The sequence below is a fragment of the Neofelis nebulosa genome, chromosome 3 (assembly GCF_028018385.1).
Source record: "Neofelis nebulosa isolate mNeoNeb1 chromosome 3, mNeoNeb1.pri, whole genome shotgun sequence".
Lineage (NCBI taxonomy): Eukaryota > Metazoa > Chordata > Mammalia > Carnivora > Felidae > Neofelis > Neofelis nebulosa.
Genome location: NC_080784.1, coordinates 76,990,929 through 77,005,128, shown reverse-complemented (window position 1 = coordinate 77,005,128; position 14,200 = coordinate 76,990,929). Strand labels below are relative to the sequence as shown.

Genomic DNA, 14,200 nt, shown 5'->3' with positions numbered 1-14,200 from the left:
GGAGGAGGTGAGAGGTACAGCAAGCAATTTGTTTGCTGGAGGTTATGCTGGTGGCAGGAATAGAAGCGACATGGTCTTTGCTCCAAACCAGCGTGTTTAAGAGACCAGCAGGAAATGGGGCTCTCAGGTTTCAGTCCAACAAGCCTGGTGAATTGCCTGAACCCCACGAAACACATCCCTTGCAGCCTCTCACCTCTGTGCCCTCAGAAACACCCCATGTTGTCCCGTTTGCCACTGGAACCGTCCTTCTGTCCCCAGATCATCCAAGACATGTCTTTGCTACCCACCCTGCCCTGACTTTGGCCTCTGCGTAATATCACATACTCTGGTCTCATTTCCTTGGAGTCTTCGGAGGTGACTCCAGCTACTTGATAAGCTCATTTGAGCTCAGTTGTTAATGTTGCTAGTGGCTTAGGGTGTTGACTCTTCTAGCTCATCTATTTGTGTCTTAACAGGGACCTTTCAGCTCAAAGCAAAGGTGTTACTACTTAGAATTTAGGGCACACAACAAAAGGCTGGTGGGGGAGATGACACTTGGGAGTGTGAGTCTGTATGGGAGACACTTGAGAGCACACCAGGCAAGTAGCTGTTTGTGCATTTGCATCCTGGGATTCCACCTCCCTCTAGTTCTTCAGAAACAGATAAAACCCCACCTCTTCCAGCCACCCTTCCTTTGCTGGGATCATATGCATGGCTTGCTGGCCTTCTCTCTGTGACTTACTGTACACAAGCTCTTCACAATCTGAATATATTTGAGGGATGCACAGAAACCTGTCATTTAAGCAATATAGGTAGTCACGTGTCATAGCTCTGCATGGCTAAAAAACAATAGTCACTCCATTATTTGGTTGGCAAGTCCCTTTGAGAAATGGTGTTGCTCTTTTGGAATAAAGAGTTTAAGTCTAATCTCACTGCTTACCAACTATAGGTACTAATTGAAGACTAAACTTTGCTTGTACTTAGCATGGAAAGGACAGTGGATGTGGTTGAGTCACATGTGCACATGCACACACGCACACAGAAACATACATACACAGAGCAGTCCCTAGTAGAGAGTTACTTTATGTTAGAAACAAAGGATTCTGGGGGCACCTGGGCGGCTCAGTCAATTGAGCGTGTGACTCTTGATTTCTGCTCAGGTCATGATCTCACGGTTTGTGAGTTCAAGCCCCATGTCAGGGTCTGTGCTGACAGCCCAGATCCTTCTTGGGAATTTCTCTCTCTCTCTCTCTCTCTCTCTCTCTCTCTCTCTGCCTCTCTCTCTCTCAAAAGTAAATAAACTTGAAAAAAAAAAACCCTAAAAACAAAGGACTCTGGCGTAGGTGTGAATCAGTGCAACATTTTTGGAGGGAAATCTGACAAGTATCAAAAGTCTTAAAAATGTGTATATTCTTGGACTCAGTGATTCTAAATCTAGGAATTTATTCTAAGATATTAGAGATGCTCACAAAGAATTATGTATAAGGACATAGAAGGATATTAATCAGAGCACTTTTTTTTTTCTGATATAGGTGACCCTGCCATGACATGGGGAAGGGACAGGCCTGTTTGAGGGTAGAATAGACTGGAATGGAACCCAAAAAGGGCTCATGCTGACCCTAGGACCCTAGCCTGAATGTCCTGTCCCAGGAGCACTTGATGGGGAGTTGAGTGCTGCACTGCAGGGTGTTCAGGCTCAGAGGATCTAGGTGTGGAGAAAAAAAGAAGAGCTCTAAGCACTCTGGTGATCACACCTCCTTGGCCTCAGTCTCCTCCCCTGTAAAATGGAGGTGATGGTAATACTGACCTCACAGAGTTGTTGAGGGATCTAAGACTTAATAAATGAGCCTCCTGTTGGGTATCTTTTCCCTGGCCAATCCCTGAATGTCCTGTTCAAAATCCCCCAATAGGAGAATTCATTTATTCATTCATTCCATATGCATTTATTAATCTCTCCCTCTAGGTATCCCCAGAGTCAGAGCACTTTTAGTTGTAAAAGAGTAGGAATAATTCACATGATAACAATGGAAGATTAATAAATGGCTGTAGTATTTATGAACTAAGAAACAAAAGTTAGCCATTAAAATCCCTATCTTAGGGGAATATTTAATGGCATGATGAAATGCTCACAATATCTTTTTTTGGTTAAAAAAGTAGATTATAAGAGATAGTTTAATCTAAGTTTTGTAAAATATATATGATATAGGTATGGAAAAAAGACTACAAGGGCATATACCAAAATGTTAATAATATTTGTCTGAGTGCTTGTATGAGTGATTTCAAATTGTCAATGAGAATCATTACTTTTATAATCATAAAGGGGTTTGATTAAAGAAGATAAAACTCATTTGTTAAAAAAGTTATCATGGAAAACCTACCAAGGTATTGTATGCCATATTGGAAGGCTTGGCAAACTATGGCGAGCCTAGCAAAAGTTGTTCAGGCAGCTTACAAGAAGAGTTCTGGGACGCCTGGGTGGTTCAGTCGGTTAAGCGTCCGACTTCAGCTCAGGTCACGATCTCGCAGTCCGTGAGTTCGAGCCCTGCGTGGGGCTCTGGGCTGATGGCTCAGAGCCTGGAGCCTGCTTCCGATTCTGTGTCTCCCTCTCTCTCTGCCCCTCCCCCGTTCATGCTCTGTGTCTCTCTGTCTCCAAAAAAAAAAAAAAAAAAAAAACTTACAAATCAGAAAAAAAAAAAAAGAAGAGTTCTGATTTTGTATTCCAGTAAAACTGGGTTGGAATCCTGGTTCTTCCACTTATTAGTGGAATACTATTTATTCTAAGCCTTAATGTTCACTTCTGGATAATGGGGCCAATAAATCCACCCTCTGGAGTTATCCTAAAGATTGACAAAGAACATTCAAAACTGATAGCTATTATTTTTAGTGGCACGGTGTTACAAGATGGTCCTTCCTAACCATCTCTGCCCCACTGCCTCATCCATCTTAGTCGTCTGTGAGAGTCACACAGTCCATGGGATTTGCCTACCCATTTAAGTTCATAGCTTATTGCTTTATTTTACAGGTTTTATTATTATTTAGGTATAGTGAGGCCAACAGCTTAGAAGATGACTGCCATTGAAAAGATGGCTTGTTATACTCACAGACCCCAAGAGGAGGGCCTGCCATGCTATGTGGGTGGGGGGCATATAGGGAGATACTAGGGTTAGTCAAGAGGCAGAAGGATCAGGGGAAAGCCTAGGCAAGAACCTTTACTGTGATTTCTGGGAAAGGCAGTCAGGGTAAGCAGGTTTAGAATTGGCTACTTTGAATGATTTCAGTGGGCTCTCTAGTTGTCTGGTACCCAGAACTGGTAATTATAGCAGGTGGAGGGCAGCCTAGAGTGTGAGAACATGATAAGGAGGTAGTTGGGGTATGAGCTCTGGACTGGTTGGTTTGTGTATGAAAGATGTGGAGCCCTGTATCATTAGCTCTAGGAATTGGCTATCCCAGGGAGGGACAGTTTCTCCAGGGTCAGCAAGGCCCCAAGTTGTCAAAGCACCGAAAATATAGAATAAAAATGCATGATTAATACAGTTATTGGCTGGGACAAATGAACAACTTTAGCTTTTATCAGCTTCATAAGGAAAAGGGTAAGATCCTTGGCATATGAGACAGCCCTTGCCAACCTCTGTTTTGCAGAATCATTTACTTTTTGGCTCTCTCTTGCTATGTAACAAACCATCCCACAAACTTAGTGGCCTAAAACAACAGCCACTTTATTTGGTCATGATTCTGCAATTAGGGCTGAGCCCAATGGAGTGGTTTTTTGTCAGCCTTGCCAATGGTCACTCCTGTAATTGTATTTAGCTGGCTATCACCTATGGGCTGGGTTCAGCTGGGATGCTGGCATGGCTGGTCTCTCTCTCTCTTTTTCTCTCTCTATTCCCGACTCTTTCTCTTCTTGAGGGCTCAGGGTCCTGCCTCTTCTAAATGTCTTCTCCAGCAGAGAAGATGGACCTTTTTTTTTTGGGGGGGGGCGGGGAAGATGGACATCTTAGTAGTACCTCAGAGCTCCCAAGAAGGCAGAAGTAGAAGTTTCCATGACTCCTTAAGGCTTAGAACTGAAACAGGCACACCATCACTTCTGCCACATTTTTAAATGTCTACTTATTCATTGAGAGAGAGAGAGAGAGAGAGAGAGAGAGAGAGAGAGAGAGAAAGAGAGAGAGGCAGGCAAAGGGAGAGAAGAGGGAGAATCCCAAGCAGGCTTCATGTCAGCACAGAGCCTGACACGGGACTCAGTCCCATGAACCACGAGATCATGACCTGAGCTGAAATCAAGAGTTGGGCACTTAACCAACTAAGTCACCCAGGTGCCTTTATGGAAGCAAATCGCAGGCGAGGCCCAAACTTAATGGGAGGGGAGTATACAAGTGCATGAATTCCACGACATGTGTTTATCAGGAGGAGAGTCTCATTGGGGCCATCAGCATAATGAATTATCATGATAGACGAGGCAGGGTATTCATTTTAGCAATCCTTCTAGAGATTCTGAGACCCTTGGAGACACAGAGAACCTTAGAAGTCATCTAGCCCAAACCAGTGAGGAAAGTGTGATCCTGATGATGACTGACTGTAGAGGCTGTGTGAATGTTCTAGGCTTTCTCTTAAAACAGTGACAAGTTGAGAAACCATACTTGTTTCATAGAGAAAAAAGGTCTTGAAAAGGTAGAGACCAGTTTTCAATGAGCAGGCCTCAGAGAATGAAGGTATGCTATATTTTTAGACAAATTCTACTAGGTCACTACTGATCAGAGAGTCACTAGCATGACTTGATGAAAAGACTTTCTCCACCTCATTGTACCTTAAATACTTATTCTAGCTTCTGTTTTTAGCCCTCTTCATATTCTTCCTAGCTCATCTTACACACTCCCGTGAATTCTTGTTATCACTTACATTCTGATTATTGTCCAATTTTTACGTGTAAAGAGCACAATCTTTTTTTTTTTTCTTTGAAGCCTGGAAACCTAATTTTATCAGCTCACTGAACATTTCCACGCAAATGCCCTGTGGTACCTCAAACTGAAGTGAGCTCATTATGTCCTCCACAAAATCTTCTTCTCTTGTGCTCCCAATCTTAATACCACAATTCTCTTAGTTCCTACCCTAAGTTGGGAACTTTGAAGTTACATTTGATGCCTCCTCCTCATTTCCCAAGCTCAAACACTAAAATTCCAGTGATTATAGCTCTAAAACATAAAAACACACAAAACAAAACACACACACACATACACACACACCCACACCTGTCTGTTTTTCCCTAGTCCAGGAAGACACCATCTTTTGCTTGGTCTTCCTCTTAGTTAGCCTAGGTTTCTGTAACTGTAAACTTAAATAACAGACATTGATTTCTCATAGTTCTAGAGGGTGGAAAGTCCAAGATCATGGTGACAGAGAATTTGGTTCTTGGTGAGGGCCTTCCTCCTGGCTTGTGGACGGTCACCTTCTTGCCGTGCTCTCACCTGGTGGGGAGAGAGCGAGAGAGAGAGAAAGAGAGAGGGAACTCTGATATCTCTTCCTCTTTTTATAAGGATACTAATCTCATCATCAGGGCTCTACTCTCATCTAAACTTAATCATCTCCCAAAGGTGCCACCTCCTAATACCCCCACATTGGTGTTTAGGGATTCAATATATGAATTTGGAGGCGACACAAACATTCAGTCAATACAGGCTTTTATGACAATGTCTAATTGGTCTCCCTCACTTTCAGTCTTTCTACGCAGCTTTCAGATTTGTCTTCCTAAGATACATTCACTCCCTTGTGTAAAACTTTTCACCAAGTCCCCGTGTTATTTAGCCGTGGCATTTGCAGCAGATTCATCTCTAATTACTCCTTCTGTTTTCCCACCCTCTCTCCTTTGCTCCCCTTGATAACACTCTTTCCTCTGGCCCCATATGCTTGGCAAGGCAAAAACTGCTCATTCTTTCTGGCCCAGCTGAAATATAATGGCTTTTATGAAGTCACCTCTCCAGGCAGAATTAATCATTTCCTTGTCTGGGGTTTATAGATCAGTTGTTCTTAACTCCTATAGCATATTTGAATCACTTGGTATATCAGGCTTCCCCAGAGAATCAGAACCAAAATATGTATAATATTATATAACACACACACACACACACACACACACACACACACACACAATTAGGAATTGACTTACATGGTTATGGAGGCTGATAAATCCCAAGATCTGCAGTCAGCAAGCTGGAGACCCAAGAGGGCCCACGGTGTAGCCCATTTTGAAGACCAGAGACTGGAGATGCAGAAAGGGCCAATGTTTCAGTTCAAGTTTAAAAGTAGGGAAAAAAGGATGTCCTGGCATGAAGGCAGTGAGACAGAAAAAATTCCTTCTTAATTGAGGAAGGGTCAGACTTTTTTGTTCTATTCAGGTCTTGAGTTGCTTGGATGAGACCCACCCTCACAAAAATGCCCAGCATATTGCTTGACCAAATATCTAGGTGCCCTGTGGCCCAGTCAAGTTGACACATGAAATTTACCATCACACCTGGGGAACTGTTACAATATACTAACACTGCTGCACCTCGTTCCAGAGGTTCTGGTTTTATTGGTCAGGGGTAGAATCTGGGCATCAATATATTTTAAACTTTCTCCTGCAGGCTATGGGGCGAAAACCAAGTAAATTACTCATATGTATGCCTCCTCTAATAGACTGTAGGATCCTCAAGAGCAGGGACTGGCCTTACCCATAGTTACCTCACCACCTGCCTGCATGTTATCTAACATCAGATGCTGAATTAATGCAAAATGCTTAACTGAACCAGGCTTGAGCATAACTACTATGGGTTGAATTATGTCCCCCATCCCCCCAAAGATATGTTGAAGTCTTAATCCCCAGTACCTCAGAATGTGACCTTATTTGGTTTTAGGGTTGCTGTAGGTACTGGAGTAGGGTGGGCTTCTAATCTAATACAACTGGTATTCTTGAAGGGAAGAGACACAGAGACAGACACACAGGGAAAATACTATGTAAAGACAGAGGCAAAGGTTGGAGTGATGCAGCTGTAAGCCAAGGGACGCTGGAGTTTGCCAGAAAGCCAGCAGAGAGAAGCCAGCAGGAGGCAAGGAAGAATTGCCCTACAGGTTTGAGGAAGCATGGTTCCGTCGACACCTTGACTTCTGACTTCTTCCTTACAAAGCTTTGAGACAATACATTTCTGTTTTAAGTCACCAAGTTTGTGGTACCTTATGATGGAAGATCCAGGAAACCGATACAATAACCAGTTAATGGAAAGATACATTAGGAGAATGTTCTCCTAAATTTATGGGACAGTAGAGTGGGGTAAACAAGAATCAGTCTTTCTTTCAGTGTGGTTGAGGAAGGAGTATTTTGAGAATTGCTTTCTTTTTCTTTCAAGCTTTAAGATTTGAGATCCTCCAAATTTAAGTGATCTTGTGAAATATAATTGAGTCTCCTGAATTGAACAGCCTTCCAGAAAGAATCATCTGAGCTGGCAACCGGTCTCATTTCACAAGCCACACCATAGATCCATTAGAAATTAATAAGCAAGCACCCTACCTGCCTTATCAATTTATCCTTTTCCTCTTAAAGCTTGGTCAGTTCAGGATTTCATTCATCAGATGACATTTCTGGATCTGCAAAACTCAGGATGAGGCAGTGGGCTTGGGTGCCCCCATCAAGGTCATTGAGAGGCATTGCCTGCTCAGCCATCTGCCCCTCACTCTTTGACGTCTTTTCAAATTAAACACCATACCCTGTGGTAAAATTGTTCTTGCTCTATAAATAGCTGACTTGGCTTGAGTCGCGCTGAAAATGTTAACCAGAGAAAGGGTGTCAGAAAGAAGAAAAAGGAAAGGCCAAAGACTCAAGGGTAAATTTCTCGGTCAGATGAATTTGTCTCTGAGGAATCCCCAGAACTCTCTGTGTGAAGGAGGCACCCTGGGCCTCTCCCTCACGTCTCTTGTCTCCCTTGACTTCCCATTCTGAGAGCTTACCCACCCAAGTGAACATTCCCTTTTTCCTTGACCAATTTTTTCATGCTTGAGTTTACTTTGGATCAGGAAATTGCTATGAGGTTACTTTAAGAAAAGTACACACTTTCTGTGGCCTCATGGCACACTTCTAATTTCAATCACATCATTACCGAATTAAAATGGAAACTGTCCACAGGCAACACATTGTTACTGATGCTTTCTTCAGCCACATCATTATAATATCATAATATAATTTTATGACTAGTTGGCCTACGGTTTTATAGGGCTGCTACAAACCTCACATCTGCTCCCAAAGAAGGGCCCTGAGAGCTTCCTAACTTCTCTCTCCTGTCCTCTATACTATTTTCTCTAACTTCTCTGTCCCAGCCCTGTCAGGTGTGTTTTTCTCCTGTGGCTGCCCCACTTGAGGAAGCTCCTCCTGGTTGTTACCACTAGAGTCAGTCAGTTCCCAGCAAAGCTTCTTGGGCTATTAAAAAAAAAGTTTGGCCTTTGCTCATTCTCTGTTGTACCCACTACTCATTCTTCCTGCTCCTTCACTCCACACACTCACTTCCTGTTTGTACTGCACCCCCTCCCCACCCAAGCCCTCATTTTTGGCTACATGCCAGCTTTTACATCCAGTTCCTTCCTTGTGCCTTATGGTGTAAAGACAGAGCAGTGAGGCTGTGTCCAGGGACAGGGATTCTCAGCTCCACTGAGAAGCTTGCATTCTGGTTCCTGACCCTTCCATCCCTGAAAAAGTCCCATCTTGAAGCCCCTCATCATGGTGGGCTGTGGCTTTCCCTCAGTGGTTCCTCTCCCAGTCAGGTGCAAAATACAGAAGACCTGGGAGTAGAGGTCTTCCTGGACTCAGGTCTCTCAGAAGCTGGGTTTTGCCTCTGTTCCTTTCAATAGAGGATTAGGTCTCCAGAATCTGCAATGATTTTGAGGTTAATTTTGGTGTCTGCATAATATGCTTTTTTTTTTTTACATTGTTTGCAGCTTTCTGGGGGGTTAGAAAAGCAGGGTAGAAAGGCCAGCACCCTTGAAATGCACTGGATGGTTTGGGTGGTTCTCGCTATAACCCGGGCCACCCCACCTCAGGTCCCTTTTTTTTTTTTTTTTTTTTTAATGTTTATTTATTTAGTGTTGAGAGAAAGAGAGCAGGGGAGCGGCAGAGAGAGAGTGGGGACAGAGAATCTGAAGCAGGCTCTGTGCTGACAGCAGAGAGTCCGATGCGGGGCTCAAATCCACGAACCGTGAGATAATAACCTGAGCTGAAATCAAGAGCTGGACACTTAACCAACTGAGCCACCCAGGGGTCCCTGGAATCTCTTTTTAATTCAATCCCCAGGTGGTCGAGCATAGGGGTGTGCTCTAGCTGAGGGGTGTTATGTTCATGCATGCAGTCACCTGGGACAGTGCCCCAGCCGGCCCAGTGCTCCTGGTGCTGTTGAAGGAACACCCTCAAGAATGTTAGCAGGCTTAGTGCATTTAGAGGTTATCAATGTGTCAGTACAGCAACCTTTTTATGGGGATTGTTTAATTAACGTTAATCGCTCTTGGCCTATTGTGTGACTCGGACAGGATTTACGGAAAATCACCACAATCTAAAACCCTGTAAAAGAGTCATTGCTTTCAGAGGCCTTGTAACTCATGCCTGGAGACACCTTCTGATCTTTGATGTATCACTCTGATGCATAAATACTGCCCGCGTTTGCATAAACCTCAGAGGTGGCCAGGCACTCCATTTTTAGGGGGGCAGGTACACTCAGGTGAAGAGCAATGCCCCCTGTGCGTTATGATCCGGGTAGCAGTGGGTGAGAATTTGCTTTCTAAAGAGAAAAGATTTATCCAGTTTTAGTACCCAGTTCTGTGCTTTCATGGATTACATAAATTCTGTTGTTACCGTCAGCCCAGTGGATGTATGAAGTTGTTTCCACATCACTAGGACACCCCACCCCTCCTCCTTGTAGTGTCCCACAGGTCAGGGAGAGGGAGAGGCAGGCTTGAGATAAAAGTAGAGACAAGTGATGGCTCGTGAGGAGCTGTGGCCCAATCAGAGGAGAGCCCGCAGGGCCTTTCTGAGGACTGGAACCTGTGTAGACACCACTACTAGGTTAGAAGGGAAAGGGAATCACTGGGCTAAGGACCAGCCTCTCTGTGCCCACCTCATGGCTAAGATCACAACCATTTGAGCAAAAGAACAGGTTTGTCTTCTTAATATTAATCTTTGGCTTCCTTGCCCTCTGCCCTCTGTTCCCCATCCCCGCCCCCCCACCCTGCCCCGCCCTTTATCTTAATCTCTGTTGTTATTTGAAAAGGGTTTTTTTGGAGTCATTCACCCTCTGCTTCAATTATCATCAACAGTAATGTATCTCCCGTATTTATTACCCTCCCGAGAGGAGTTGGGCCTCTGAAACTTTTACCCTTCACACTTTCAAAAATCATTCCTCACATTTGTTTTTTCCCTAAGAGAAGAATGTCTTTCAACTTCGAAAACAGTTTCGTTCGTGGTCCTGAAATTTTCTGTACCCCATGCATTCCACCCCCTCCTCTTTTTCTTTCTTATTTTTTTCTTTTTTTTTTTTTGAAATTTATTGTCTAATTGGTTTCCATACAACACCCAGTGCTCATCCCAAAAGGTGCCCTCCTCAATACCCATCACCCCCCCCTCCCCCACCCCCCATCAGCCGTCAGTTTGTTCTCAGTTTTTAAGAGTCTCTTATGCTTTGGCTCTCTTCCACTCTAACCGCCCCCCCCTTTTTTTTTCCCTTTCACTTCCCCATGGGTTTCTGTTAAGTTTCTCAGGATCCACCTAAGGGTGAAAACATATGGTATCTGTCTTTCTCTGTATGGCTTATTTCACTTAGCATCACACTCTCCAGCTCCATCCACGTTGCTACAAAGGGCCATATTTCATTCTTTCTCATTGCCACGTAGTACTCCATTTTGTATATAAACCACAATTTATTTATCCATTCATCAGTTGATGGACATTTAAGCTCTTTGCACAATTTGGCTATTGTTGAGAGTGCTGCTATAAACATTGGGGTACAAGTGCCCCTATGCATCAGCACTCCTGTATCCCTTGGGTAAATTCCTAGCAGTGCTACTGCTGGGTCATAGGGTAGGTCTATTTTTAATTTTTTGAGGAACCTCCACACTGTTTTCCAGAGTGGCTGCACCAATTTGCATTCCTACCAACAGTGCAAGAGGGTTCCCGTTTCTCCACATCCTCGCCAGCATCTATAGTCTCTTAATTTGTTCATTTTGGCCACTCTGACTGGCGTGAGGTGATATCTGAGTATGGTTTTGATTTGTATTTCCCTGATGAGGAGCGACATTGAGCATCTTTTCATGTGCCTGTTGGCCATCTTCCACCTCCTCCTCAAACACAGAACCTCAATGGCTTGCTCAAGACAAGACCAAATCCTATTCATCTTCCCTGAGTTGGCCTTGTTTTGGTTTATCTTTACATTTGCTATTTCTTCCAATCTCGTTACACTCCTGTGATACTGTAAATAGGGAAAGTACTGAAATGCCTATTTCACAGATGAAGAAACCAAGGTCAGGGAGCCTTTTTCTGGAAGCATAGCTGAGCCAGGGAGAAGACCTCTGGCTCCCTGTCCAGAGCAATCATGGCCACCCAGGACTGCCTCTTCATGGTGGTCTGGGTCCTCTGCAGGCTCTAGCTGCCAGGCACTCTGGTGGCAGCAGCACTGTGCCACGGGCCAGCCAAGTCCTCTCTGCTGTGTGATGGGGCCACCATTGGCCTACCCATGGAGGGCCAAAGTCAAGAACCCCATTGAGCATAACACAGCATTTGAACTTGTTTCTGCCAACCTATTGTGGGCACAGGCCACATTTGTCAGCACCTAGGTGCTACCTAACAGTGCTGGAGTCTCCACAAATCCACCCAAATTCTTCCCAATTGGCTCATGGCACAAAGGCTCTGCTTCTCTCCAAGGTGTCTTAGGCTCTATAGTAATTGGTCTGGGAGAGATGACCCATTTTTCTTTAAAAAATTTTTTTTTTAATGTTCATTTATTATTGAGAGACAGAGAGAGACAGAACATGAGCATGGGAGGGGCAGAAAGAGGGAGACACAGAATCTGAAACAGGCTCCAGGCTCCGAGCTGTCAGCACAGAGCCTGACATGGGGCTCGAACTCACAAACCGTGAGATCATGACCTGAGCTGAAATCGGATGCTCAACCGACTGAGCCACCCAGGCGCCCCGAGATGACCCATTTTTCTATACTGGGCAGCATGTGCTATCTGTGGGTTCTTTCACTCAAGTGATTCAAATTCTCTTAAATCTAGTTTCATTATCTTTGTCATTTGTTCTGTATCCCAGCTTTGCATTGTCTGCTAATCAGGAGATCTGAATTTCTGTCATTTTGCTCCTTCCAATCTGTAGATGAATTGATGGAGAATCAGTGGTGCCCAGAAAATGCTTCATTCACTCCCTCCCTCACTCACTTTTTATTGCACACTTACCTTGTCTGAAACCCAGTACTGGGCACTGGGTGACATAAAACTGGCCAAGGCTAGATGATTCCTGCCAGTGAACTCATCCCCCAGTGAAACAGAACAAAATGGACAAGAAGTGGGTTGCATTGAGCATGAAGTCCTTTCCATATCCCACTGGAATCAAAGCCCCACAGCAGGGATGATCATTAGTGTCTTTTGCCCATAGATCCCCAGCACCTAGAAGAGTGTCTGGCATGCATTAGTGCTAAGTATTGAACTGAATTTCAGTTTGCATGATTGGCCCTGTTTCCCCATCCTCCCTTCTTCTTACCCTTGCCATGTGACTAGGTAACTCCCTGGAAAGAAGAGAGCATCTCCCTGCTGCTTTACTTTGGGGTGGGCCATGTGACTTTCTTTGACCTGTGGCCTATAGTGGAAGTCAGTGGAAATCACCTTAGTTGCAAGAGGCTCCTAAGAGCTGATGCACATTTCCACTCTCTTTTGGCCTCTGTCACTGCCACAAGAAGAGCAGTCTTGGCTAGCTCACCGGCCTAAGGAAAGTGAGAGGCTGTGGTAGAGATCCAAGCTGCAGACTTGCAGTGTAGAGCAGACTGCTCTAGCCTTGCCTCGCCTAAGGTGGCTTGTTCACCCCACCCAAAGATGCCTGAGTGAGACCAGTCAAGATGGGCAGAAGTGCTCCAGTGAGCCCAGCCCACCTACAGATGTGTAAACTGCGGTGTTATTTTCAGCCAAAGAGATTTGGGAAGGTTTGTTATGCAGTGTGCTGTGAAAATAACGAAGTGAAACCCTCTCCTTGGGCTACCTGATTTCTTTCAGGGTCTTGACCCTTAAGGACTTATTTACCCTCGTGGTTATTTCAAGACCAGGGGTTGGCAAACTTGTCCGTAAAGGCTCAGATGGTAACTGCTCTAGGCTTTGCAGGCCCACATAGGGTTTCTGTGGCATACTCTCTTCCCTCACCCTTTCCTTCCTTCACACCTTCCCTCCCTCTTTCTCTCCCTCCCTCTTTCCTTCCCCCCTCCCTTCCTTCCTTCATTCCTCCCTTCCATCCTTCCACCCCTCCTTCCTTCCCATGCATATTTTATAAGAGGTCCTCTAGCTGATGAAAAGAGCTCTGAGCATCACTGAATGTCCGTTCAGTTCGAATAGAGATTGGAAGGAGCAGAATGACAGAAATTCAGATCTCCAGATTAGCAGATGATGCAAAGCTGGGATGGGAAACAAATGACAACAGACAGTGAAATTGGATTTCGGAGAATGTGAATTTGAATCATCTGGGCCTGGACCTTCATTTGTACTCTTGCTCTGGGCCCCTGTCTTTAATTTGGAGAATATGAAGTACTGACTTCAGGATCCCTCTAGTGATTCCTTTCAGCATTTTTAAAAGTTTAAAGATTAACTTATTATTTTAAACATAGGTTCATTTAAATGGCACAAAAGCCAAAAGGTCCAAAATGGTATAGAGTAAAAATTAAGTCGCCTGCTCACTCTTGTACCCCTTTGTCCTTTTCCCAATTCTCCCTATGGAAGTAAGTACTGTTCTTTGCATGGAGATTATATGTACACTATACACTATACACTATATATATACTATATATATACACTATATATATAGTATATATATACACTATATATATATATTATATATATACACTCTATATATAATATATATATTATATATATATATATATATAATATATATATACACTTTTTTTTTTCCTTTTGAAACACAAATGTGAGCCTACTCTATATATGTGTGCCTTGGGGAGCAT

The 14,200-nt window shown here is 44.0% G+C and overlaps 1 long non-coding RNA gene across 2 annotated transcripts; it reads right to left on the bottom strand.

The window, feature by feature from the left end:
* Positions 1–4,994: 4,994 nt before the first annotated feature.
* Positions 4,995–7,680, bottom strand: LOC131506985 (uncharacterized). 2 transcript variants are annotated; one of them, XR_009259258.1, is made up of 3 exons: positions 7,517–7,680; positions 6,140–6,294; positions 4,995–5,441 (listed from the first exon to the last, which is right to left on the bottom strand). It is a non-coding gene; the product is annotated as an uncharacterized LOC131506985 (long non-coding RNA). The 2 variants fall into 2 exon arrangements; XR_009259259.1 differs by having other exon boundaries at positions 6,140–6,232.
* Between the last annotated feature and the right edge of the window lie 6,520 nt (positions 7,681–14,200).